The 26,901-nt window shown below is 44.6% G+C and overlaps 1 protein-coding gene across 1 annotated transcript in view; it reads left to right on the top strand.

Moving 5' to 3' along the window:
• Nucleotides 1-26,901, top strand: part of ABHD17C (abhydrolase domain containing 17C, depalmitoylase) — a 79,261-nt gene that overhangs the window by 26,596 nt on the left and 25,764 nt on the right. The gene's annotated exons all lie outside the window — the stretch shown is intronic.

Here is a 26,901-nt window from a genome sequence, read left to right as displayed (position 1 = left end):
TGGCTGTCTCTGGTTAATCTCTTTCCCACTAACTTGCTTCTTTAGTGGCAATAAACCCAGAGTGTGGATGGGATTGGCCTAAACACAGATCTTATTACAGCGCAGTTTCTGCGTACTTTGAAATAGTACTCAAATAAAAGACACATTTATTTGCTTATTCTGTTAGAACAATAAACTGTAACTCCTGAGAGCCGTGAAGTATCGAAACCTGAGAATGATTTATTATGATTGTTTGCGAGAGATCACTTCAGACTGAGATGTGTTTACCTTATTATATCCAAAGTGCGCTGAGTGTCTACTGTAGAAATCTGCCTTTATTCACCATCTTAAATAATCATATCCTGATAGGAGAGCTTGTTCCCCTCCATTCTTGTGTGGTCATTAAAGTAAGTGCCTTTGTGTTGGGTACAGCTGCCACCTCTTATTTATGTGTCAAAACTGCGCACTTTGTGTAACTCAGATTTAACAGCGAAGTGTGTGTGTGTGTGTGTGTGTGTTTTTAGTTGGATATTGCCAATGTCTAGTATGTGTACCGTTCACGGAGCGGTGCCCTGCTACGATGTCGACTATGAATTCAGATAGTTACATAAAACTATTTTTCCCTATAACCAGGGCTTTAAGTGGGATGAAAAAACGTGAGGGTATCTCAAAGGGGCGTAGCCAGTGTAATTAAGATATATGATACAACAAGTAACATCATACCTGCAACAAGTCAGGACTATTGGCTTTGTCAATGGCCGTTAGTTGCATACGATAAATAAGCAGCAACTATGGATTGTATACAATATTGAAAAAGCTTCCACTTAAAGCCCTGGTGACACCACGACAATGGTGCTGGTCCTGAGTTTCAAAAGGGAAATGCAGAGGGAAAATTACTCCCTTTAAAGGTTTTCCCTTCCCCTACAACTGTAACTTCTCCACTAGTGAGAAAGCGAGCAGTGTGAGCATGTGCGCGTCCATGTGTCGGCTGTCACTGCAGTCTGGGGAAAAAACCTGACGGCCTGTCCCAGAGCACAAAACAAAGCCCAATAGAGACCCGTATCAAGGCACCTTTAAACAAGCATTTACAATGCAATAGGTCTCAGGTTAATTAAGTTTGAGCTATTGGCATTGCTAAATATTGCAACACCAACTGCAACAAAAGTCTATAAATTGTAGGCCAAAAAAATGAGTATTTATTTTTGTAGCAATGGTGGCATGCTGCGCTTTAGAAGAATATGTTTAAAAGTAAAGTGCGCCATACTGCGATTGCTACAATAGTTAATTGTGGATGCGTTAACAATTGATGTGTGCACTGATGGCTGGTAGTGTGTGTGCCTGTAGAAATTCTGCACTGATGGCTGGTGGTGTGTGTGCCTGGTGGAAGTGTGCACTGCTGGCTGGTGGTGTGTGTGTGCCTGGCGGAAGCGTGCACTGACGGCTGGTGGTGTGTGTGCCTGGTGAAAGCGTGCACTGACGGCTGGTGGTGTTTGTGCCCGGTGAAAGCGTGCACTGACAACTGATGGTGTCTGTGCCTGGTGAAAGTGTGCACTGACGGTGTGGTTGTGTGTGTGGTTTTATGTGTAGTTGTGGCTGTGTGTGTGTGTGGTTGTATGTGTGTGGGTGTGTGTGTGTGTGTGTGTGTGTGCGCCTCGAGCTGGGAATCCTTTTAAATAAAAGGAGAGGCGCGTGCACTGTTGCAGTGTGCGCCTCTGGGTATGCACACAGACACATACTGTCTCGTGCTCTCACACACACCCATACGAACACACTCTCACATCACATACACACAAACAGACTGTGCTGGGGCAGGGCACAGGACATGCCGCTCTTGCCTTGAGACTCCTAAGGCGCAGTAGATAGCGATGCGTCGGGCTCCTACAATGTATAGCAACAGCTCCGTTTGGAATGGGAAGGAAGTTTGGAAATGCTTTTCTTCCTGAGTTTAAGCAGAGGAGCGCAGTAGATAGCGATGCGTCGGGCTCCTACAATGTATAGCAGCAGCTCCGTTTGGAATGGGAAGGAAGTTTGGAAATGCTTTTCTTCCTGAGTTTAAGCAGAAGAGCGCAGTAGATAGCGATGCGTCGGGCTCCTACAATGTATAGCAGCAGCTCCGTTTGGAATGGGAAGGAAGTTTGGAAATGCTTTTCTTCCTGAGTTTAAGTAGAGGAGCAGGAACAGAAGATAGCTATCTTATCTTTTAGGACTAATAAAACACGTGAACATGTGTCATTTAAATAGCCTGTGAAAATCGTAAATTGCAGATAAAAGGAGCTTGGAAAAGCGAATTGTCTGGTTTGATTAACGGTCCTAGGAAGGTAGAATAGATGTTTTTGAGTTCAGGAATACAAGCAGGCAAATATGTTGTAAAAACAATGTTAGCGTAGCATTTTATTAAATAGCATGGCTAATTTTAAATAAACTGGTAATTGTATATTTAAGGTGTTTTAATAATATTGCGGAGTAATGTAGATACTAGTATGGATGCTGCTGGCTTGCTTTTATGGCTTCTTAATGGAAACCTATTATTTGATAAAGAAATAAATAGGAGTTAGTAAAGAAAAGAAAAAAGATAGCGCACCTGGAAAATGTCTGGCAAGAGTGTATTTACACAGAGGTGCTAGGCGCACATTTTAAACCAAACGAAGGGGTTTTTGCCCTACGGATCAAAGGACCAATGAAATCCTGCTCTGGCCGTGAATGTTTGCAAGTGCTAAAAATCAAGCGCCTGGAAGAGCTAAACAGGGGCCCGTATTTGAATAAGAAAAGTAGCGCAGTTGGCTTGTGTAAGACAGAGACGGTGTGAGGGGGTTCCCTGGTGTCTGAAGTAGGTGCGAGGGTTCTGCTGAGGATCAAAGGGTGTGTGAGGGGTTCAGGGAGTAAAAGGAAAGGTCAGAGGGCATCTTTAAACTTGTGTTTAAAGTGTCGATGGCGCCGTTGATAAGAAGACATTTCTGGTGTGATAGGTCGGTGTTAAAAGTGCCTGCATGTGGCGAAAAGGAGAGAACACTTTGCTTTAGGGCGCTAATGTCGCCCTAACAAAGGGACATTGCAAGACTCGCCCAAAGGACCAGAAGCACATGTTGGGAGGCATGTGGTGGCTGTTACCTGTGAAGTATTTGTGATATGTAAAACAGTGCGTGAGTTACCACCTTTGGCGACGCACCGAGTATCAGAATGGGGGCAGAAGGGACATTTGAAGAGGGTGCAAGTGTAAATGGTGTGTAGGAACGCGCGGTTGTCACGAAGACCAGAGCGGTTCTACCAGGGGGCCCGAGGCTCGGACCTGCAGCCTTTGGAGCAGGGGAGTGAACTCAGAATCCTGGCGTGGCTGAACACCCTGTGAGCCTGGGCACATTATACATGTCCAGAATAGCGCAAAGAAGGTGCTTCATACCGCTCACGGACGCAGTTACTGCTGTTATTTCAAACGGAAGAAACTGCGAGCAGCAGGTTCTCACTGACGCAGTTACTGCTGTTATTTCAAACGGAAGAAACTGCGAGCAGCAGGTTCACATACAAGAGCAAAGAAAATACACAAAAAACAAACAAACTGAAGCCCCGAAGCACGCTTACCGCTGGTGCTGCTCTGGGGGCTGAGGATCTTCATGGCGGCGGGGAAAGTAAAAGCACGGTGGGAGCGAAGACGCCGTCCCCGTGAGCGTGCACATCTCACGCGCGCAACCATCTCTTGTCGTTCCCTCTCCCATTCACGATGCTGGGCGCGTGGCCAGCTCTTGTCTCCCTTTGTCGGCTGAAACGATTGCTATAGTTCTCTGCCGAGAACGCGCTTCACGCGTCTCTAAGCCGAGACCTAAAAAACTGCGGGTGCTCAGACCCGGGGAGACCCGGCCCACTTAAAGCCCTGCTTATAACCGAGGTAAGGGGAACACCACCAGCGGCCCTCACGGGGCACCATCTGCAGCCTATGCAGCACTTCTTTGTGAGGCAGGGAGAGGATGCGGTGTTATGGTCCGAGCTGCAGACTTTGGAATAGGGGAAGCAGGTGTGAGTCTCGGCGTTGGTTCAACATCCTGTGATTCTGGGCAATCACTTAATCGCTTTGTGCCGAAAATAATTCTATTATTGTGACCTTGTATGATGTAAGTGATGCTCGCGTAAAGGCTTCAATACCTTGGAGTCGAATTTAAGCTATGGCAGCTATCTTTAAAAATATTGCAAAGTCACTTGCTCCATTTCAAAAACTGCTTATTTTACTCGTAAAACCAAAAGTAAACTACCCTCACACTTTACTCACATTATGCTTTGAAACAAGCATTGACAATGTGGATCTTTTTTTCCTTATTACAAGTGTAAAGTGTTCTACCGAGCTTTACAATACAATAAAGGTACAACATGAACAGTCGGAACACAACCTTCCCGAACACAAATAATATGTAAAGGACAGGTGTCAGCAGCAGAAAGAACATTACACAATTCTCTCACACATACAGGATAGGTACAACACCGGTAACTAACGCACTAAAGAGTGAGTGTGAGGCGTTAAAGAAGGAACTTTTACCATTTTTCGTACACAGTTCTAAACATACAGGAAGTGCAAAACTCCTGCAAGAAATAGCCAAACCTATTCTAGAATTACTGTACATTCATGTACTCATAGAGGATGATGAATGCTCATTTACCTAATTTGGTATGCTTTATCAGTGGGTTCCATATCTTGCACTGGGAAGCATTCAAGAGTACTAATGTCCACTGGTTGTACAGTCTCCTAGGTATGGGTTCCCTAGTTTGGGTGAGGTTATGTCACTTATGACAACATTTATGTACTCCATTCGTTACACTAGGAGACCTATATTAAAACTTCATGTGGGTGACCAAAACATGTTTTTTACTGGGGTCTCCCTACCACATGATTAAACAGGAGTGCTGAGCAACATACTCTATACCTGCCATAAACATGTCTTGGGCTCAGGCGTATTCCCCAGGAATACGGGTCTCTGACATCAAATATTGTGAAACAATCCCTGCTTCATAGGGCATGTTCACCAGCCTCAGAAAGGGGCAGAGCAATGGGGCAGGCCTTGCCATAGGGCAGAGGCCTTCAAACTTTTTGCTGCCGAGACCCCCGTCAAACTTTTTTAGGCTTAAGGACCCCCTCTGGAAAAAAATGTATAGAACTTGGTCCTCTTCATCATTGCCAACTATCCAGCGGTGGCCAGCTCAGGTAAGCGCGGTGGGCGTAGAGGGGGAAGGCGACTAACTAGGTATTATTTATTTATTTAATTATACCTAGTCCGTAGTCTATCGACTTCCCTGCCCATCCCGCCTCAACGCACTTACCTGAGCCGGCCGCCGCTGTATAGGTGGCAATGATGAGGAGGACCAAGTTCTATAAAAAAAAAAAATTAAACAATGTTTAGCAAACCAAAGGTCAGTGAGCTTGGGGGGGTGGTCAAAGGGGTGGCTAAAAACAATGTGCCTCATTTATGAGGCTTTCGCGTAGGGCAGCGTCGCAAGTCTTCTTGCTGTGCTGCCCTACGCCAATGTCAAAGGGCAGGAATGCAGCTTATTTATGAAATATGGTGCATTCCTGTCCTTTCACTCTGCGTTGGCGCACAAATTGCTGCCAAGTCTCCTTGGTGGTAACTAAGCTTTAAACATGCATAGACATACCTCCAGTTTTCCTATCCTAACATTTCCTATCAAGAGGGAAAGTTTCAGTTCTATTAAAGACATTGAGGTGAGGATTATCCTACCCAACAACCTTGCAATGAAGATTCTCCCTTCCTGTGAATGATATAATTAAGAGTTTGTTTTTTCAGAGTAAAGGCTATTGACGTAACTGAATTCGTATCATTATACTCAATGAAACTATTATTGATATGATGTATTGATTTTTTTTAACTTGTGTTTATAGACATTTAAGAAAAGCGGAAAAATAACAATTAGTTTCATAGCTCTGCTAGGTTTCACATAACAGATGATACACATCACAGTTATAGCTTAGCATGCAAACAATTAACAAACACAGACTCGCGTGGAAAAGGCACAGTAGAGTGCAAAGACATAACCCAATTGCACAAAAGTAAGATGCTCCTCTCGCCCACTGCTGGTACATCTTTTCTAGACCAACCAAAGCAGCGTCACGGTAATGATGAAAGTTGTGTATCCCACGTGGTCTCAAAGACTCTGGGGCAGGACGTAGAGGATTTGAAAACATGGAAAGTATCTAAAATAATAAGGAAAAGCCAAACTGTTTCGGGTGCACTGCTGACAGCAAGTGATAAAGGGCATGATGTGCTGATATATAACGAGGTTACTATTGAGCTGGATAACATAAGTTTGCGGTCTCCTTATTAGGTTTGGAGCTGAGGCGTGGTCAGTGAAAGGAGAGGACAGAGCTTGTTCGCATGAAGCAAGAGGAAAATGAAGAGTAGACTGAGGATAATGTATGGGACTGATTGTCATGACTGGCGGACTATATATTTTATTGTAATTAAATATCGTTGTGTTCTTGAGAACTATAATTTTACAGTTAAATAAATGACCTTGGAAATGACAGCTGTTCTCATGAACGTGAAGAAAGACAGAGTAATCCTCCCGTCTGTCCTTCCCAGAATTGAAACCCTTCCTTCTTGATGACTTGAAATGTTTATGTTGCTCCTCAGTCGGATTCTCCGAAAGTCATTGGCACCTAATTTAATCATAGAGTCAAGGACGCAGTCATTGGCGCCCCCCTGGGAACACATTCACGCCCCCCCAGGGGGGCGCGCCCCCCAGTTTGAAGACCTCTGATATAGAGTGATCTGTCATGAGGTTCTGATGATTGGTTTGGATTGACAAGGATGGTTTGTGTAGGTTGATGGATTTCGCGGATTCTGACCGTGGGGTGGTGGCAATGTTGGCGGCTTGTGGTTTCTGTGGCACTAGTTATTTATTTCTGCTGTTCCCTATGTTTCGGTTAAGAGGTGATTCCATGCAGCCAAGAGTCTGTGTGTCTGATTGCCTTTTCAACACTGACACAGGGCAACACTCCCAGAATGCAGTTCGTTTTTTTAGGTCTTGTGGACCTTGGAGCGCGCATGCGCTCCTCGCCTGCGAGCGATATTGGGATAGAAGACATTTCTCAAAAGGACTTTAAGCCTCGCCCATGGTTTTCACTGGGTAGCGTCATAATTTAAGTAAAACCCTGGCTTCCGATTGTTAGCCAGGGTTTTTGGTTACCACCCAGTCTGCTTTTCGGACAGCCCCTACAGACGATGGCCTGGTTTACGGCTGTCGTAACTAACTTTCTTATCAGTGGGGGCGTGTTTTAGTACTTTGTTTAGTACTCTGGCCAGGCACGGAGCTCACAGGCGCAGGGGTTCACAGGGAGCACAGGGGATTCACACCCTCCCCTCGCTACTCTACCTCCACCCCACTCTCTGGCATCCTGCATGGCTTCTTCCATTGCTGTTCGCTCCTATGCTCCCCTTATCATGCAGAGTCCGTCCGTTCTATTCTTTTTTCTCCTGCAGACCTTTTAATGGTCACCAAGGTCCTTATAATTTCCGACCGCCACCTCCTCCCACCCCCATGACGAGTGGTGGCAGCATTTGCAGAGAGGCCTAGGTTTGAATGGGGCCTCAGAATGCTGAAGTTTATCTCTTGGCCTGTTGTGTGCTCTGTGGACGAGTGTGGCCCGGGGGCAGTGTGAGTAGTTGGCAATCCTTTCACCAACACCAAAAAGCACGTACTGATTCTGGCAAGCTCCTCGAGGCGATTCTGCTCCAAGTCCACCTAATGAAAGAAAAGTAACAATTCTTTATCCTGTTAGCAATAACACCATGCTAGCAACAGCGCTGTGCCCCAGGGTTTTTATTTAAGCCCCTTCCGCATTCTGGGAGTTGTAGATAACAGATTGTTTACGTATGTAATCCAGTGTAAGTTACGGCAGAAAACCAATAATGTATTTAATAACAGCACAGTCTTTCGACTGGGGGCATGCAGCGGTGCCGACATAGTAGTAAATGACTGGCGTCATCTGCAGTAGTGACGCGATGAAGACGCAATCCCATAAAGTGCATTAAGATAAAAACACTCGCACTCGATGAGAACCAGGTCAGCAGAGCTGCTGTAGAGCCAGAGAACTAGATCAGCAGAGCTGCTGTAGAGCCAGAGAACCAGGTCAGCAGAGCTGCTGTAGAGCCAGAGAACCAGGTCAGCAGAGCTGCTGTAGAGCCAGAGAACCAGGTCAGCAGAGCTGCTGTAGAGCCAGAGAACCAGGTCAGCAGAGCTGCTGTAGAGCCAGAGAAGCAGGTCAACAGAGCTGCCGTAGAGCCAGGGAACCAGGTCAGCAGAGCTGCTGTAGAGCCAGAGAACCAGGTCAGCAGAGCTGCATTAGAGCCAGAGAACCAGGTCAGCAGAGCTGCTTTAGAGGCAGAGAACCAGGTCAGCAGAGCTGCTTTAGAGCCAGTGAACCAGGTCAGCTGAGCACCTGTAGACCCAGAGAACCAGGTCAGCAGAGCACCTGTAGAGCCAGAGAACCAGGTCAGCAGGGCTGCTGTAGAGCCAGAGAACCAGGTCAGCAGAGCTGCATTAGAGCCAGAGAACCAGGTCAGCAGAGCTGCTTTAGAGGCAGAGAACCAGGTCAGCAGAGCTGCTTTAGAGCCAGTGAACCAGGTCAGCTGAGCACCTGTAGACCCAGAGAACCAGGTCAGCAGAGCACCTGTAGAGCCAGAGAACCAGGTCAGCAGGGCTGCTGTAGAGCCAGAGAACCAGGTCAGCAGAGCTGCTGTAGAGCCAGAGAACCAGGTCAGCAGAGCTGCTTTAGAGCCAGTGAACCAGGTCAGCTGAGCACCTGTAGACCCAGAGAACCAGGTCAGCAGAGCACCTGTAGAGCCAGAGAACCAGGTCAGCAGGGCTGCTGTGGAGCTAGAGAACCAGGTAAGCAGAGCACCTGTAGACCCAGAGAACCAGGTCAGCAGAGGCGCTCTAGACCCAGAGAACCAGGTCAGCAGAGGCGCTCTAGACCCAGAGAACCAGGTCAGCTGAGCACCTGTGGACCCAGAGAACCAGGTCAGCAGAGCTGCTGTAGAGCCAGAGAACCAGGTCAGCAGGGCTGCTGTGGAGCTAGAGAACCAGGTAAGCAGACACCAGCAGTACCACAACCATTACCACCAACACCAGTACAAACACTACCACTACCACCATCAGTACTATCACCAGTACTACCATCAGTACCACCACCACCAATACTACAGATACCAGTATTAACATTACCAGTACTACCATCACACATACCACCACCACCAATACCACCCCACCAATACCACTGCCACCAGTACCAACACCACCATTACCACCAATACACCACTTCTAATACCACCACCACAAAAAGCACCGCTCAATACCACCACCACCTCCGTGCCTGTTACTTACTTATAATAACAGGGGCACTATAGAAATCCAGAACTACAACGAAACAATACATTCATCCCTCCAACCATACAAAAAACATACCCCACCCTGCAACATAAATTTAAGACAAGACCCTACTACAGCTTTAACATTTATTAAGCAAAACATAGCAATAACATTACATATTTTTTAAAACACATACATTAAATGCATTATCATTTACAATACCAATAGATACTGCTCTCATAAATGCAACACCTAGTGCATTGCAAATTTTCAATGCGATAGGTCTCGTATTTGCCACACTCCCAGCTACTGACATTGTAAATAACAAACATTTTATCTGTGTTGGTTTTCAAAACAAATACATAAAAGACATTGCCATTTAAAATACCGATAGCTTTAAATGTTGCAAATGCGAGACCTGTTGCATTGCAAATGCTTGTTAAATTGAAACTCTGGGCTGAAGGAGAGTGGTTCCTGTGATCGCTTGAGGCTGGTATTCGGTTTGTTGGTGAAGATGGGCACCTGTCTATGTTTGAAAATGATGGTCGTCAGGGTCTGTAGGGCGAAGATGGTTTTCAGGTGACAGGTGATTTTTTGGGGAACTACCAACTATGCTGTTTCTCCGAATCTAGAATCTGAAAGTACAACCCCGAGGGTAGAGTGAAGAAGTACAACAGCTCTGCAGATTAACGTGAGCGTATTTGAATCTGAAAGATTCAGTCTGTAACCAGGAGGTGAGCATGCTTCCCGCTGCAGGCTGGACAGTTCTCCAGCTGGCCTGGTGCTCCCAGCAAGGCTAGGGTAATGATACCTGCAGCGGAGGACACAGAGAGGGCTCTGTCTGTCTATTTATATACCCCCGGCTCTGTCATAAAACATACCGTGTAAATAGTGAAAGGAGGCCTGGCCCCAGGCAATGAGGGACGGAGAAGGAGGGAGGCAGCGCGTCAAAGGGAAGAGGGGAGAAAGGAACGGCCAAGGTGGAAGAGAGGAGAGACCGGATAGAGTGAGAAGAGTGAAAGGAGAGCTGGGAGACGGGAAGGGGGCAAAGACGCTAAGTCAGAAGCAGAGAGTGGATGAACCGAGGGAGTGGGTGAAAGATGGGCTCGGGAAAATAAGTCCGATAAGGGTAAAGGTCGGCCGAGGATATGAAACGGAAATAGTAAAGAAAGAAAGAAAGAAAAAGGAGAGAGGTGAAAGAAGCGGGAAGGTTTATTTGTTTTGCTTTATGTATTTATTTGGCTTTTCCGCATAGGCATTGGTAGGTATTTTGTAGACGTCGGACTGGAGGAGGTTGAAGAGTTTGGAGATCAGTGAGTGCTGAAAGCTCTACTTTCAAGAAAGTTGGTAAAAATGAGAGAGTCTGGCCTTTGTAGGCATAGAAGGGGTTCGTGCAGGCCTTCTTCAGTAAGACGGGGTTCGCTTCTGCTGTGAAGCACTACAAAGACACCCAGAAAGATGCATTGGTTGAATAGTCGAGGTGAGTGCGTGAGGACGAGTGGTTGAAATGTTTTGATCATTTGCAATTCAAAAGAGTGAGTCTGGCACATGAGGAAGTGTTTTTTTGAGAATGGATACTGGTGGAACCGGTGAGAGAGGGGTGATTTTAAAAGTGTTGAAGGCAATGGGGTTTTGGGAAGGAGCCACTGGAATATTTACTTCTTGCCTGGAATGTGCCAAGGAAACTTGTTTGCAATGCTTCTTGTGGTGGAGGAAAGCATGCTGTGCTCAAGGGAGTCTGCAGTGCCTCTGAAGGTATTTATGAGTAAGAGGAAGAGGGCTTCAAAATAGGATGAAGCGTCAAGAGTGGCAGAAAGGTGTCTTTGTGCATGTTGTGTTTTTATGAAGGGAAACTGGGCAGTGTTCATTTTTCCACCTGCAGAGGTGGGCACGCAAACAGTATCCTGGTTGCCTTTTTGTGTGTTCCAGGGGGAGCCTGCTGACTTGGATATCTGTGCAGACTCCATGGAAAGCATTACGGTGGTTTCCTTGTCAAGGGGAGTGGACAGGACAGAGATGGATCGGTGCTCGCGCTCCACTGAGGGATAATCAGGGCAACATGTGCTCAAGATCAGACAGTCTGTATAACTTTGTTGCCGGTTGTCAGGTCCGGCGTGGTGCCTTGGGGTTGTCTCCGGTTCCACAGTGTGGACATTCATTGAAGTCTACACAGAGGTATGATCCGCGTGAAGTCTGCGGGGATGCTGCATTATTTATGTTGTGGTCGGAAGAGGAAATTCTTCCTCGCCACCGGGGCTTCCAGACTTGTACTGCGGCCAAGTTGGGACGGGCTGTTTTTCAGCACTCGGCGCTTCTGACTACCGCCACGTGACCACTTTATTATAGGCCGTTTCTGCATCGTTGCTTCACTGGTCGCACCGAGTAGCACATTGAGCCGCACGAGCTCACTCACGTAGCAGGGCCGCAGTACGAACACCAAGCACCCATTTGCCATCCGCAGCTCGTTCTGCTATTAGCACCCACTGGGACGAGGGTTATTGCTTCAGTATAAGCACCTGGTGCGACACGCGCGCAGAGCAAAGCGTCCAACTCCTAGCACCACACGTTACGTCATCTCCAGTTCCGCATCAGTGTTGGCACCCAGTGGCACGAGTATTACTGTGCAATCTCTCAGAGCACTCCAGAGTAGACTCTTATTAAACACAGAGCTAAGATTGTTTGCACCAGGCACAGGGGTCTCCAACCGTTCCACTAACAAGAGCTACTTAGTTTCAATGAAAATCCTCCTGAGCTACTAATATTCAGCCGCGGCCTGTGCAGGTAAGAACGGTGAGGCCAGGTAGTGGGGGAAAATTAATTATTTATTTAATTTTCCCTCGAAGTAGTCTGCCAAATTCTCCGAGCCCCCCCCCCCCCCCCCCCCCCCCCGCAGCACCGCTCTTACTTGCACGGGCCGCGGCTGCTAATATTATTAGTGTTGTACATATCAGACAAAGTTGCATTAGTGTCCACCCTATGCATTACCAGCCTTGATCACCTCTGTGCAAGATTACCAGCAGTAATGTAAAAAAAGCATTGTCCATTCGCAATACCTCTACAAGGGTAATACATAACAGCCACAGCTGCAATGTCCCATGGCACCAAGGTGATAGTAGTAGTAATAAGACTCCCAGGGCTGCATGATTTATCATTCAAATATCAGCTTTAAATATACTTTGGAAATGATGGGCTCCGAAAATACACACATTTTCATAATCAAATGCATACTTTTCAATTTTGGTAAGCAAATATGAACTCCACCAAACAAAAGCTTCAAATTTAATGGGTGGGTTGCACACATGAGAGCTACTCACAGGTGGATGGAGAGCTACCAGTAGCTCACGAGCTGCTCATTGGAGAAGCCTACCAGTTAAACAATATCCAGCACCATTTCACGGGAGACACGAGCGTTAATGGGCACCCTCGCAAAGCAATTATGAGCACCTGATACTCCGTTTCTTAAAGAATACACGCCAGCAGAGCAAAGCATCTGCATAAATACGTGGCACCACATGTTAAACCACACCCCCTGTACAGCACTGCTTTACTAGTCGCACCTCATAAAGTATCATTGTGCACTTTCACCGAACATGGCTTGACTACAAGGACCTACAACTACATGACTCAAACCTACACTTTGCCAGCACAGCTTCACTAAGGACTACTGTCCATCTTGCAACCTCACACTACATAGCTCCAAAGAACACCTATCACCATGGCTTGCAGTACAGTACGTCACCACAGCACACATTTTTCTGTTCACCTAGCAACACATACCTTGCATTTATACTGACTGTGGAATGAAAATATTGCAATACACACTCAGTATAATGCATAATGCACATTTGTACTTTGCATGCTCAGTATGCACTTACATGCTTCTGTTCCGGTGAACATGTGACATGCTTCCTTTTTCTTGTATACCATTTCGATCTGAGCAGGGGGGCCTTTACAGATCTAGAGGGTAGAGAGTTCCTTACTCAATTGAAAGGGATTCGAGGGATACGTCCACATTTATTAATTAAACATCAAAGCTATAATTATCTGACCTAGCATGTCATGTGTGATCAATTCTAGAAGAGAGAGAAGGAGTGGGGGAGGGGTTGTGGTCTCCACATCGGCTCTTCGGTATTCAGTGCGGGAAGGAAAAGCATCCTTTCCTTTAAATAACCCTCATACACTCTAATAATGTCATGCTTCATCATCAGGTTCACTCTGACTCCTAAAGGTCAGGTTGGGCTCAACCATCTTCCAGGGAGATCTTACAGAGAAAAGACCAGGGGGCTTAACTAGAGATTAAAAATCCTTCCACTTCTCCAAGGTATCCCTTTATTGGTGGAGTAGTCGGGGAAGCTTACAAATGTATAGTAGATGTGGGATTTTAGTATTTAAGGGTCCTATGACCCTGTGCCATACTGGTAGGAGTCGGGGTGAACCCGATGAAGAAGCATGACACTCTCTTCTAGAATTGATCACACCCAACATACTAGGTGGGATACTTATAGGTTTAATGCTTCCTTTTTCACCATGCAGACCCTCATTCTGCCCATCTGCTGTCCTGTACTCTAGCTATTTAACATTGTTGCCTGTAATGGATTCCTTGCAGCAATCAGCTCTAGCTAGCTATCAGTTGTGTAAGCCACCTCCTTTCTTGATCCACTTCCCTGGTCATTGATGAAGCACCTTGATTTGCAACCATTTCTTACTTCTCTTTAGCCCATCTGCCTTTCTATTGTTCCAATTCACCCCATCGTCTCAATGTATTTATCAACTCTTTGATTTACAATCGCTTTCCTGAAGCATTCAAACTCTCCAAATCCTTGTCACTAAAATCCAATCTGTATGTTTTTTTTGTAAAACCTTTGATTTTTCTATGTCAACACCATAGGTTTGTGCTATTTTAGAAAATCTCTCTTGAAGACTCTTTGCTCTCATTGTAATATTTTTACATAAAAATAATAACTCTTCCTCCGGATATTTACTCAACCTTTCAGGACTGATCGACCCAATATAATTTTTTCCAAATCCTCTTTTAATCTACCCACATCCATGCTCGTATTGACTTTATTAGACACCATCCCCCTAATCCATTCATCCAATTCCTCTGGAGATGGTCCAATTGAACCTCCTGATGTAGGTGTCACTGTCACTTCTCTCACATTCTGCACTAATCTCCTCGGTTCTATTTGCACGTTACGCTTTGGGGTTTCCACTAACTTTTCTGAAATGTCAATCAAGGATCCTGTCTCACTCTCACTACCACTAGTCCTATTATTAACAGGCACTGTCAATGCATGCACTTATGAAATACTCTGGCCCTCACTATACAATGGAACTATGGGACCAATAGTCATGGGGACTGACAAAGCATCTGCATTCAAATTCAATTGAGAAACCTTTTTTATTAAATCATCTTTCACCTGGCTCACTACGTTTGTGTCTCCTTTGTGAAAACTGAGGAACTTCCACTTGAATTATGGAGCACTTGGGGAATTCTTTCTTGTTCTTCCTGATATGGTGGTGGTCTATTTAACAATAATTCGTCCAATAACTTGTCATCAAGCTCATTTGGATCTGGACATGTTTCCACAAAATATATTTTTTTCTCTTTACACTTTCCTCCTTCCTGATTCTCCACTAAAACAACTGGATATAATCTTTCACCTATTGCGATCACATCTCTCCTCCTCTTCTTCATCTGAGTATCCCACTTTGCCTCTGAGTATCTACTCACTTTATTTCTGTATTTATTCTGAGACCTGTCTCTGTCTCTTTTGTAAGCCTCATGTTCCCATTCCTCAAGCGCTTCATATTGCATAGGTCTAAGGTTAGGTCTCAATTCATTCATTTGATGTCTCAGGTTTTCTAAAATCTTCATGTTAAAGGTACCATATTCCCATCTCCTTCTGTATATTTCTTCAAATTTTCCAACTATTTATATGTGATATCCTCTTTCTAAGGACATTAAAGAAGCAGGCGTACCCTCAGGCGGTACAGGAATTCCCTCTCTAATAGGTTTAGGCTCATCCTTTCTAAACAAAATTTTCAACAATTTCAATAACTTCATTTTGTTTTGTTCGCCAACACTAAAACCCAAGCAAAAACTGAGAAAACGTAGTTTGTATTTCCACAAACGCTATTCGCTCACACTGACCAATATCAGCGCGACTCACACCAACAAACCAATAGCAGTTCAACACTTTTTCGTGACGATTTCACACTAGCTGACCAGTGCCGGCGCGGCACTCTGTGATGTCAGTATAACTCTTGCGACTGAACCTCCCTTTAGAAAAAATATAGTCAGTAACTTGAAGAGTTTTTCTTATGAGACAAACAAAATTAGAACATATAAACAAGCCAGCTTCTCTGCTGCACTAAAAGAAAAATCGATTCAACAATCACTCCAAGAATTCTTTTGCTTGCAGCAGAATCTCGACCAGCGTTATTCTACTCTCACTCAAGTGAAAATTTTCGAGACTTCTTCAGCTGCGCTTTCTAAAGGTACCCTTATAAATCCTCACTATACTAACTTCAAAGTTCCATGTGCAATACTAACAACCAACTATTGTTCAGTACCGCATCAACAGCAGACACCGCTATACTGCTTAGTGTATGCCACATCAAGAGATGCCCCTAGGCTAAATATCCTGGGATCTTAGGACATGTTACTCAACTTGCATTAAGGTCAAAAGGCGGACCACACATATAACGAAAATACATCACAATAATATTAATCACAATAATCAATTCCATCTTAATCCATTGCCAATTTAATCAATCTAACCATTCAGTCTGCTACTAAAAACTGATCCAGCAGAAGGGGGTGGTGGTGTTATTTGCCTATATTTACCATCAGTAACCAATTTAACATCTACCAGTCCCTTTCGCAGTCTAAATCTAAAATATATTGCCTATTTTCATAATCATTTGATCCTCTCTCTCCGATGGACCTTTTTTGAGTTGTAAGGGATTGACTTTTGATAAGACGGATTCCTAAACTTATGAGGACCTAAAGATCGACAATAATCTATAAACACTATAATCAAATGTACATTAATAATGACACTCTAATTACTTATCAATTTGTTTTTATCTATTTTAAAGAATATGAATGTTCATCAAGTGCAAAACAGCTCGAATCATAGATCATCACACAAGAGAAACAACAATTCAATAATTCATGATAACATCTCTCAACGAACCATGAGTGAGCGGATAGTTGTAAAGACAAAAGAGCATTTGCAAATAATGTCAATGCAAATTCAGAATAATCATACAAACCTAGAAATAACTATAGCACAGAAATGCTAATAGTTAGAAGAGCTATCCTCTGGCCGGAAGGGAAACTGGGCACCCTCACAAGGATATGAGGAGCATAGTTAAAGCGTCAGGCTCAGCTGAATGTCAGCCAGCCAGTTAAGAAAGGCAAACAGCAGCACGGCCCTCTCCTCTCGCAAAGTCGGCCTTTCCCCCCTACATAATTCTAACACTAGTAGTTACACCCTAATTCACTAAAGATCCAGCCTCACATGTATCAAAACTAAAGAGTTCATTAATCTAATTGGTCCAGGTTCAAGAGGAGTCTGATTACTCCACTTCCAGCACACCTAACGTTCAACAGTTCATTTGTCTTGAGAAAACCATTGTCATCGTCCTTCACCAGAGGAAAGTCCGGTAAACTCTTCCGCAGCTTGCACATGTCTCTTGATTACTTTGTAGCAAACCTTTCAGCACGATTATCCTAAAGAACACTTTCTCAGTTTTTCAAGGAAATTCCATTTATAACATTCATTACTTCCTCCAGATAACCATGGCCATCGTCCGGAGCAATCGAAGGACAAAATAAATTTCTTTGCAGTCTACGTTTTGAGAAAGCAAACTAAAACAAAACGCTCTTGAGGCCTTCTCTACAGAACAGTAAAGTGTGCCTTTTCTCTAGGAAAACCAATACACAAATAGTTATCAGGTCATAACAACATTTCATTATTAATGCTCTATTAATGCTTGCACTTCACTACACATTATGTACATATTTTCAAACAGTTCATGAAAAGAAAATTTCTCTTTTTAAAACTCATTGCTTCTATCATTATTTTCTCTGGCTATTATTTTTGCATTAATCATTTTCATTTGCGATCTACTAGATACCCTGGAAATATTGGTCTCTTTCCAGCATATTAGCACAGTTTTCACATTTTCCCATTATTAATTTTTCTCTGTTAATTTTTCACACCACTTTTGTTAATAATCCACACAGTGAGAAGTTTGATCCAAGCAGGTTTTTTTCCACAAAACCCTGCTTCATCAGGTGTTACCTTAAACCTGTAACTTAAGTGCGATCTCCTTAAATAAACTTTCATCATATAACTTACAAAGGATCCATCTTTATTTACAACACCCTACCTTTTGTCCTTCCAGTTTGATGAAACAATTACCATTGCATTTATTACTGAAACAACCTATTAACTAGGTGCCTTAAAGCAGAAAAGGGTTCTGTGTCACCAGCACAATCGGCCAATAATATAGACCAGGAAGAGAATAGACAGCCACAGTCGGTGTATAAGCACACAAGGTTGTGCATTCACACGTCAAGGGCCACCTATGAATATGCACTGAGGACATGTGGGAGACATGCATGCTGCAAGCCAATATATTGTAGTAAATTACTTACTCTGTTTCTTTAAGTTTGACTATCTGGTCTTGGTGTAAGCCATTTGCAGTTAACTTTGAAATGATGTTCTCAGTCATTTACAATAATGAACCATACAAAACACAACGTGACTTGTATTAAGGCCTCTGGATACGCTTACTGTAATAATCACTTTCTTTTGACAGCGGTATAAAAAAATCTTACAAATATTGCTTTCTATGTTATTGTTAAGAACTCTCTGACATAAACAACATAAATGCCATGGGCAGTACTCCAGGCCGTGCGTTTTTCCGTGTAAGAAAGGCGGTTGGCGATAGTGCACATAGACACCTGAGAGGTAGCCATATAGTCAACAGTATTTTTATTCTCCTTATCATACCATAAAGTCGCATATAATAATACTTAATACTTTCTTGCCTTTGGATAGAAGTTAACATGAATGTGGACATTTCCACGATGTACTGTTCTTACTGACTCCCACCACTGCTGTCAACAATTACAAAAAAATTCAAATACAAAATATCATCTGTCAGGCAAAATATTCTATACTAGTGCATTGAGGTTGAACACTGGATTCAATGTGTGCCCGCCACTGATGGGGCAATTTCTGGTTAGAGATCCGCCGTGTCTCCTGCCTCCTTTGATTGATCCATTATAAGTTGGGAAAGATATCAAAATATAAAAAGAGCCTGTTTTGTATATAAACGGGGAAGTATGTTGAGGCAAAAAAAGGCTCTTTGCACCTTGCTTTTATAGACATCAAGCACAGGTGACCTCGTGAACTATTCTAAACTGTAGGGACACATGGGCAAAATGGGAGTGAAACCAGATGTCTTGACTCTCATCATGCACCTGCATCAGGATCGTACAGTTGGGGGCCCTCTTTAGTCCCTCTGGCAAATCCTCCCCTCTAATAAGATCAACAAGGGGTGTTAGGCAGGGGTGCATTCTGGCTCCTTTTCTTTTTTTACTTTTTATAAATGGTATTTGTAACAGGATGTACCCTGTATGGGACAAACATCTATTCCCATATTATTTTATGCGGACAACGAAGTTCTAATTGCACGTACTGCTAATAGCCTCCACATCCTTTTAGAACTGTTTTTAGTGCACAAGGGGGATCTGGATCTTAAAGTACATTTTTCCAAGTCGCATATTATGAAATGAGGCTGCCCCAACATGAAGTCAAAGCCTTATTTCATGGGGGTTTCCATTTTGTCAAAAGTAAAAGATTTTAATTATCTTGGGATTCTTTTTTACCAGTTTTTAAGCTGAATTCCGCTTTTAACACTTAGATGTCAGATTTTTAACAAAAACATTGGGGCCATTCTTAGATTCGCCCTTAAGTTATAAAATAAATCTATCCCTGAAATATGAACCTTTTTAAGAGCAAGTGCATTTAACACCTAAGACTGCAAGCGCTAGGAGAGCTCTATTCTTGCTGTTGGCTGTAGGATTTAATGCGCTTTTAAAACTCCTGTTTTTTCCATTTATTTTGATTCTTATTTCTTCGTTCTCGCTCGTTTTTAATTAGGGCCACTCGCAGACCCACACTGCTGCCACCTTACTCCCACTATAATTTCTGGAATACTTGCCGCGTTTTAGCGGGTTCCTGTCCACTGTCTCGATTGGTGGCCATATTGGGAGGGGGGACATTGCAGGCGGCGCGGTTAGCGCTCTAGTGTGCACGCGCTCGGCGAGCATAAAGGCAGGCAAGTGACAGGTGAGCGCCCTTAACACCTAAGACTGCAAGCGCTAGGAGAGCTCTGTTCTTGCTGTTGGCTGTAGGATTTAATGCGCTTTTAAAACTCCCGTTTTTTCCATTTATTTTGATTCTTATTTCTTCGTTTTCCCTCGTTTTTAATTAGGGCCACTCGCAGACCCACACTGCTGCCACCTTACTCCCACTATAATTTCTGGAATACTCACCGCGTTTTAGCGGGTTCCTGTCCACTGTCTCGATTGGTGGCCATATTGGGAGGGGGGACATTGCAGGCGGCGCGGTTAGCGCTCTAGTGTGCACACGCTCGGCGAACATAAAGTCAGCCATGCTGACGCGCAGCGTCATCACGCAGCGTCATCGCCGGACTGTCGCCGGAGTTTCGCCAGAGTCAAGCCCGTCTGTGCCCGTCCGGGCCCAGACGGGCCCAGGGTATACCACTCTGCTTAACTCTCCTAACACACGGATCTCTTCCCATAGGTATTCACGGGACTCATTGCTCGCTTTACGCATGCCTAGACATCCCAGTTGTTGCTACTATTGGGCTGAGGGTGCTGTATTTGAACCTTGTCTTGGCTGTCGCCCACATAACACTGTCAAGGACCCTGACTCTTTTACTATGGCTCTGCTTAATTGCAGATCACTTCCTTGTCATTCCACGGAAATCCACCTCCTTCTTTTGGATCATAGTTTGGATGTCTTATTCCTTACGGAAACGTGGCTGAATACAAGTTCCGACCCCGACATTGTCAACGCTCTTCCCCCGGGATACCTTATGTTTCACCTTGATAGGCCGGATGGGAGAGGGGGTGGAGTGGCCATTGTTTATAGAGACACATTTGTATGCAAAGCAGCAGACTGCGACATCAACAACGCTGAAAGCTGTCACTTCACCCTTTGCATTTCTTCGACTGTCTCTATCTCTGGCCTCTTTGTGTATCGGCCTCCCGCTACGCTAGGGAATTTCGTGGATTCCTTTATGGAAGCTGTTATTCCACTGGCTGCGGCCTCGACCAACTTTCTCACTCTTGGGGACTTCAACTTTCATTTTGACGACCCCAATGATGTGGTGGCAAGGGGTCTTATAAGCTCGCTTGGTGCGCTTGACCTACATCTTGTTAATATGGGAGCCACTCATAATAGAGGTCATCAGCTGGATGCGGTCTTCGCAAATTCGGCGAACCTGCAGGCCCTCCAGATGTTGGCTCTCCCTTGGACCGATCACCATTTCATCCCGTTTAGCTGGCGGCTGGGGAACCAGAGAGACCCTACACCTAGGCAACATACTGTGGAGCGACTCTGGTCGAAGCTTCCGGTAGACAGGTGGGCGGAAGAGCTAGCTAGAACTTGTCCCTACCCTGTGGATGACCCCAACATCGCTGATCAGCTCTTGGGCGAATGGCTAACTAACTCTCTGGACTTGCTGATCCCGAATAAAAGGAGGCTTGTCAGGGAGAGAAGAATTGGCTCTGCCCTCTGGTATACCCCTGAACTTAGGTGTATCAGAACCTCTTGTAAAAGGCTTGAACGTGCTTGGAGGAGAGAGCAGACGGAGGAAAGTCGGGCCAATTACAAGAGAGAGTTGAGGAAATATAAAAGTGCACTGAAGGACGCTAAAAAGATTTTCTTTAGCGATAGGATCGCGAGGGCAAGTAATTCTTCAGGAAAATCGTTCAAAATATTTAAAGAACTTCTGAAAGCCCCGACCCCTCCAGTGCTACACGATAATCCTAAAGAACAATGTGAGGATCTGGCCAGATTCTTTCACTCTAAAATAGAGAAAATATTATCCTCCTTACCCACTATCCCTCTAACTCAGGAACCAGTTATTAGTTCCATAAATCGCCCGACTGGGCTAACATCTTTTGGCCCCTTCTCGGAAGAGGAGGTTACAAAGGTCCTGTTGGAGATGAAGAGTGGCTCTCCGAGTGACCCAGTCCCGATAAAACACCTTAAGCTCGTGGTTAACATCCTGTCAACTCCTTTGACCGATCTCATAAACCTTTCACTTGCTCAGGGCATAGTGCCACAGAGATGGAAAAAGGCTGTGGTGAAAGCCTTATTGAAAAAAACAGGATTGGATCCTTCTGATTTGACCAACTTCAGGCCAATTTCACTTCTTCCTGGTTTTTCAAAAATTGCTGAGAAGCTGGTCAACCGTCAGCTCTCTCACCATCTTGAATCTAACCACCTGCTAGGAGACTCCCAGACTGGTTTCCGCCCCGGCCATGGAACAGACACTGCCTTGCTGGCAGTAGTGGAGGAGGCAAGGAGCACTCTAGATACAGGAGGGTCAGTGGCAGTGATCCTCCTGGACTTGAGTGCTGCCTTTGACACCGTGAGTCATCAGGTGCTCCTCCAACGGCTGTCAGAGGCAGGTGTCTCGGGGACGGCTTTGAAATGGCTGGGTTCTTTCCTTGCGGACCGTTTCTACCAAGTCTGGGAAGGGTCAGAGCAATCTGCCCTAATCCCTCTTCAATGTGGAGTCCCGCAGGGCTCATCGCTGAGCCCTACCTTATTTAACACATATATGACTCCACTTGAAAGAGTGGTCGCCCCTTCAGGGGTGAAGATCATCAGCTATGCTGATGATACTCAGCTGGTGGTGGGCCTCGCGCAGTTGGCGGCACACCCTGAGGTATTACATGACTGCCTCGCCAATGTTTATCGCTGGATGTCCATCTCCGCTCTAAAGCTTAATGGAGGTAAAACCGAGCTGATGCTCCTGGGTAATTCCAGTCCCTCCATCATTGCGAGCTGTTGGCCCCGGTCTCTTGGTGACCCACCATCCCCCAAGAAGGAGATCAAATCCTTGGGAATATGGTTGGAAGATGATCTGTCCTTCAGGACTCATGCTAAGAAGACCGCAGGGGTTTGCTTTGGTTTGCTGAGATCAGCCCGAAAGGTGTTACCTCTGCTTCCCGGTCCAGCAAGGAAGCTGTTGATACGCGGCCTAATTCTATCTAGGCTCGATTATGGGAATGCGTTGTTTCTCGGTGCCCCTGAAGCTACCTTTAAAACCCTCCAACAGGTGCAAAATGCAGCTGCGAGAGTCCTTATGGATGTTCCCAGAAGGCAGTCTGCTGCTCCGGCCCTTAAAGCGCTCCACTGGCTCCCCGTGAAGGAGCGGGTGAAATTTAAAGCGCTTTGTACAGCTCACAAAATCTTATATGGTAAAGGTCCTCCCATTCTTGCCAATATGGCCCGTCCTTACAAACCCCCACGTCTGTTGCGCTCTGATCAAAAACACCTTTTGCAGTCAGCGAGAGTAAGAAGAGCCCGGTCTGGGGGTAGGCGTTTCTCTGTGCAGGTGGCCTCTCTTTGGAACTCTCTGCCCCTCAAGATTCGCTCAGAACCCCAGATCCTACCATTTAGGAAGCTGCTTAAGACCCACTTGTTTCCCCGGTAGTGATTAGCTGAGTCTCTCCTTTTGGTCTGTTGCGCCGGGATGCCCCCGGGTAAGCTGAGCGCATTACAAGTTTCATATTATTATTATTATTATTATTATTATTTTAGTGGGTATCTTTGGTGGTGGCCTTTGGGGGTATAACAAAGCGGAAATCTTACAAAGTGCAGAAAAGCAATTTTTGCACACACTATTGTCAGTCTTACGAGTTACAGCCACTCTTATCTGCCACTAGGAACTTGGGATGCCATCTGGAAGATCTGATTGGCCTTGCCCCCCTACTATTGTGGGGACAACTATGGTCATCCCCAGACAATAGTCTGGCAAGAATTTGTATGTCTGACTGTATGGTATTAGATGGGGTGGACTAAAATTCAATGGTATAAGTACCTGAGGTGCAACTTTGATAGCATGGGCCTGTCAGATCTTTACAGATTCCCACATACTATTGGCTCCAACCACAAGTTGCGTGTCAAAGAATTGTTTTTGGAGCAGTGCTCGAATACACGCTTAGAGTTGTCTATGGTCAAGCGAACAATTGTAAACAATGCAGATGTTTCACCAACTCGTAGAATCGAGCCGTATTTGGGGTGGATTACAAACCTGACGTATCGACATTGGCTTATTCTTTTTAGACTATGCCCTTTAAATTCACCCCCCCTTCTGCGGGTGGGATGGAATCTGTTTTTACCTCTGTGTGGGTGCGACAACCTCTCTATTCAAAGCACCGATAGTTCAACTTTGTATCGCTCCTTATATCAAGAGACAACGCTCCATTTTATGGTGCAGTTACTGCAAAAGGTTAAGGTGAGACAGCATAAGGAAGGGATAATCTTTTTGCAGTCCCTAGGATGCCTCAAAATTTGCTTTGCAGTAATTTAATTTTATAAAAGCAAGTTTTCATATTAGGATGAGATGTAAGTTATAATTAAGACTGTGTTTAACCTTTTGTCTTGGCAATATTTTTTATTTAATTGGGTTAATTTGATATGTACAATATTGGATGTGGTTTTTAACTGATGTTTTATTATTGAACTGTGCTTTTATGGCTATTTTGTCGAAATAGTTTGTCTTGACTGACTGACTACTTAACGCTTAAATATTCAGAATCAATGTGCTACACTAACTGTTGTTACAGTTGTCCAACACTGGGTTTAATGTAAGTTTCCTCCATCTGCGGGATTTGGACATTAAGGGTTACATTCCTCACTGCTGCAGGCCCATAACCCACTCGGCTATTTTGCTCACATATTTCAGCTCTCCAGGTAGCTTGTAGAATAAGTCGCAATAATATTGCTCGATTTTGACTTTACTGTCCCTGGTGAGTTGTGACATTTTACAGCAACTCATGACCTTGTAGTGAACTGCCTATGATATGGGCAGTTCCATACGTTACCCCATTCACTTACATCCACCAGCAGCGTCACAAACCAAGAACAACATAACACAAGCATTACAGGTGCAATTGCCTCTAGCCAGGTGAAACAAAGCATCTGCATGCCTGTTTTTCTTATTAGCACAAAATTTCAGTAATCTTGGGGCCTCACTGACAAAAATTCCACAGTGTTTGACAATGACTGTGTCTAATGTTTCCTCTGAAAATATCAGGGTCCGAGTTCTCCCATAAGTGCTGCAAGAGGATGAGCTGTTTTGGTCAGATCAACTTGTCATATGCATGTAGTGTCTTGGCTGTGATCACAACTTAGTAGCCTGTGACTCATGTTCTCCGATACACCTAAATGCCATCAGAGAGTGGGAAGGCTAGCTTTTTTGCCAAAGGCCAGCCTTGACAGGCCAAAGTGTTTCCCTTCTACTCCAGATAAGTCTCTCGACAGGTAGCGCTCTCCCAATGGATCTTTCCACAGAAAACACATAAATTGTCATAGGAAAGAGAAGTTCTCTTTTCCCTTGAGGAAACGTTCCTGTTTCGAAGACCATTCAAATTGACAATGCCATTCTGTGACACTGAAAAAGATTTGGCAGGAATTCCCTTCTGCTGACACCGTGTAGACCAAGGCCTTCCGTCTGCGTCTGGCCAGGTTGAACTTGTTTATGAAAGCTTCTGTATCCTGTTGGCCACTACTCATGGATAGACCCTAGCCTACATGTTTGGCGATACCAGCAGCACAGACTCTGAGATTCCATGACACTCCCCCGGCTTCAGTGCCAAAAAAGAAATATTGACCCATGATGCCATCCTCTGCTCTTCTGGTGCTTCCCTTGACGCGTCCACCAAAGCTGTTGTGGGCAATGCACACTAAAGCATTGATGGCGCCGCCCTCAATATCCTCCGTAGTAATATGAGTGCCGAAAGAGAAGGTTAGAGAAGGTGTTGTAATGACCAGCCCTTAACCGCACCGCCTCCCTAGCGTCTCGAGATTCATTTGGAATGGAGACGTTATTCGGGTCCTTTGCCATGCCTGGTGAGGATTATGGCCATGCAGAAGATTATGACCTGGAGCCAAACAGCTTACTTCCTCCTTATAATTCTGATTCTGCCCTTTATCTTGATGTGCAGAATGCCAGGGAGTTGAATACTTCACACAAAGGGGACATGTTTTACCTCCTGGCACTCTTGTAGATGAAGTGTATTCTTTCATCACAGTGATATGTAAGACTGGACTCACACTAGAGTTTACCTTGCCTCTGAGGAGCCAAAAACTAAAATGTCGACCAAAATCTCGCAACTTCGGCGGTTCAACCACTGAGGCTCTGCCACCTTTCAGTAAAGCAATGTTACTGCTCACGTGGGTGCCTGAGGGATGCCCTCTTCGGGCAAGCCTGTATCCACCATGCATAATCGAAATATATTGGTTAGCAGTAGATCTGGGGAAAGGGATGTAGGAAAGGGAAAAAAACGTGTCACTCTTCTGGGTGCTGACATACTGGGTCATAGTGAATATGTAAATGAAAGAATAACATCTTTAATACCTTAACTCTGTTTAAATCATTGAATATTTGATATCGCAAATGAAATGCCTTCTGGATATCTCTGTTCCTCAGATACTAGGGGATATTGGTGGATTTCTGACATTCTCTAAACAAAGGCATAACAATTATGTATGCAATTGGTATTTCTAGAGTTTTTAATAAACCTCACTTGCGCCTTCGAAATGATCTTTTTTTTGTACTACATGCTCTTTCGTTTTGCTATACACTCAAGGTTGTTACTTAAACTGTGATATAAACAAATATTCATCAGGATGATCAAGTTCACACTGTTACCAAAGAGTCACTTTCCTCAGCATATATCACTACTTTAAGTACAGAATATGCATCGTGAAATATCAATAGTCTTTTAAGGTGATGAGGATCCTTTTTTTCTTCTCACTTGGCTTAGAATACAAAATAAGCACCACAAAATGTGAGTTTTCTACTCCTTCATGGTTGTCTCTAAAACCGTATTTTACATTTCATTTAAATTTATTTCCAAATTATGACTCAATTCCTTAGACTATGTCTCTTTATTCGACTTTGAATTCTAGTAGCACTTTTAAAATGAAAACAATCTGAAGGGTTGTCACAGGGCCTGGTAGCAAAGTCTTGCCGGCAGCAACGAAGTATCTTGATTGCCCAGCAAGGAGGATCTGTACCACATGGAATTTATATTCAATATCTTCAAAATGGCCACTAACATTTCCTGACACCGTGAGAGTTTTTGTGGATTGATGTGACATGTAGGTACTGAATTTGCGTTCAGGCGCCTTTGTGTAGTGCATGCTCCAGAGAGGTGAAGCCTTTTGCGAAGAGGCGCCAACGTTCCAGGTGCACTGGCAGGCT

The sequence above is a fragment of the Lissotriton helveticus genome, chromosome 3_1 (assembly GCF_964261635.1).
Source record: "Lissotriton helveticus chromosome 3_1, aLisHel1.1, whole genome shotgun sequence".
NCBI classification, from domain to species: Eukaryota; Metazoa; Chordata; class Amphibia; order Caudata; family Salamandridae; genus Lissotriton; species Lissotriton helveticus.
This window is presented reverse-complemented; position numbering and strand designations above follow the sequence as displayed.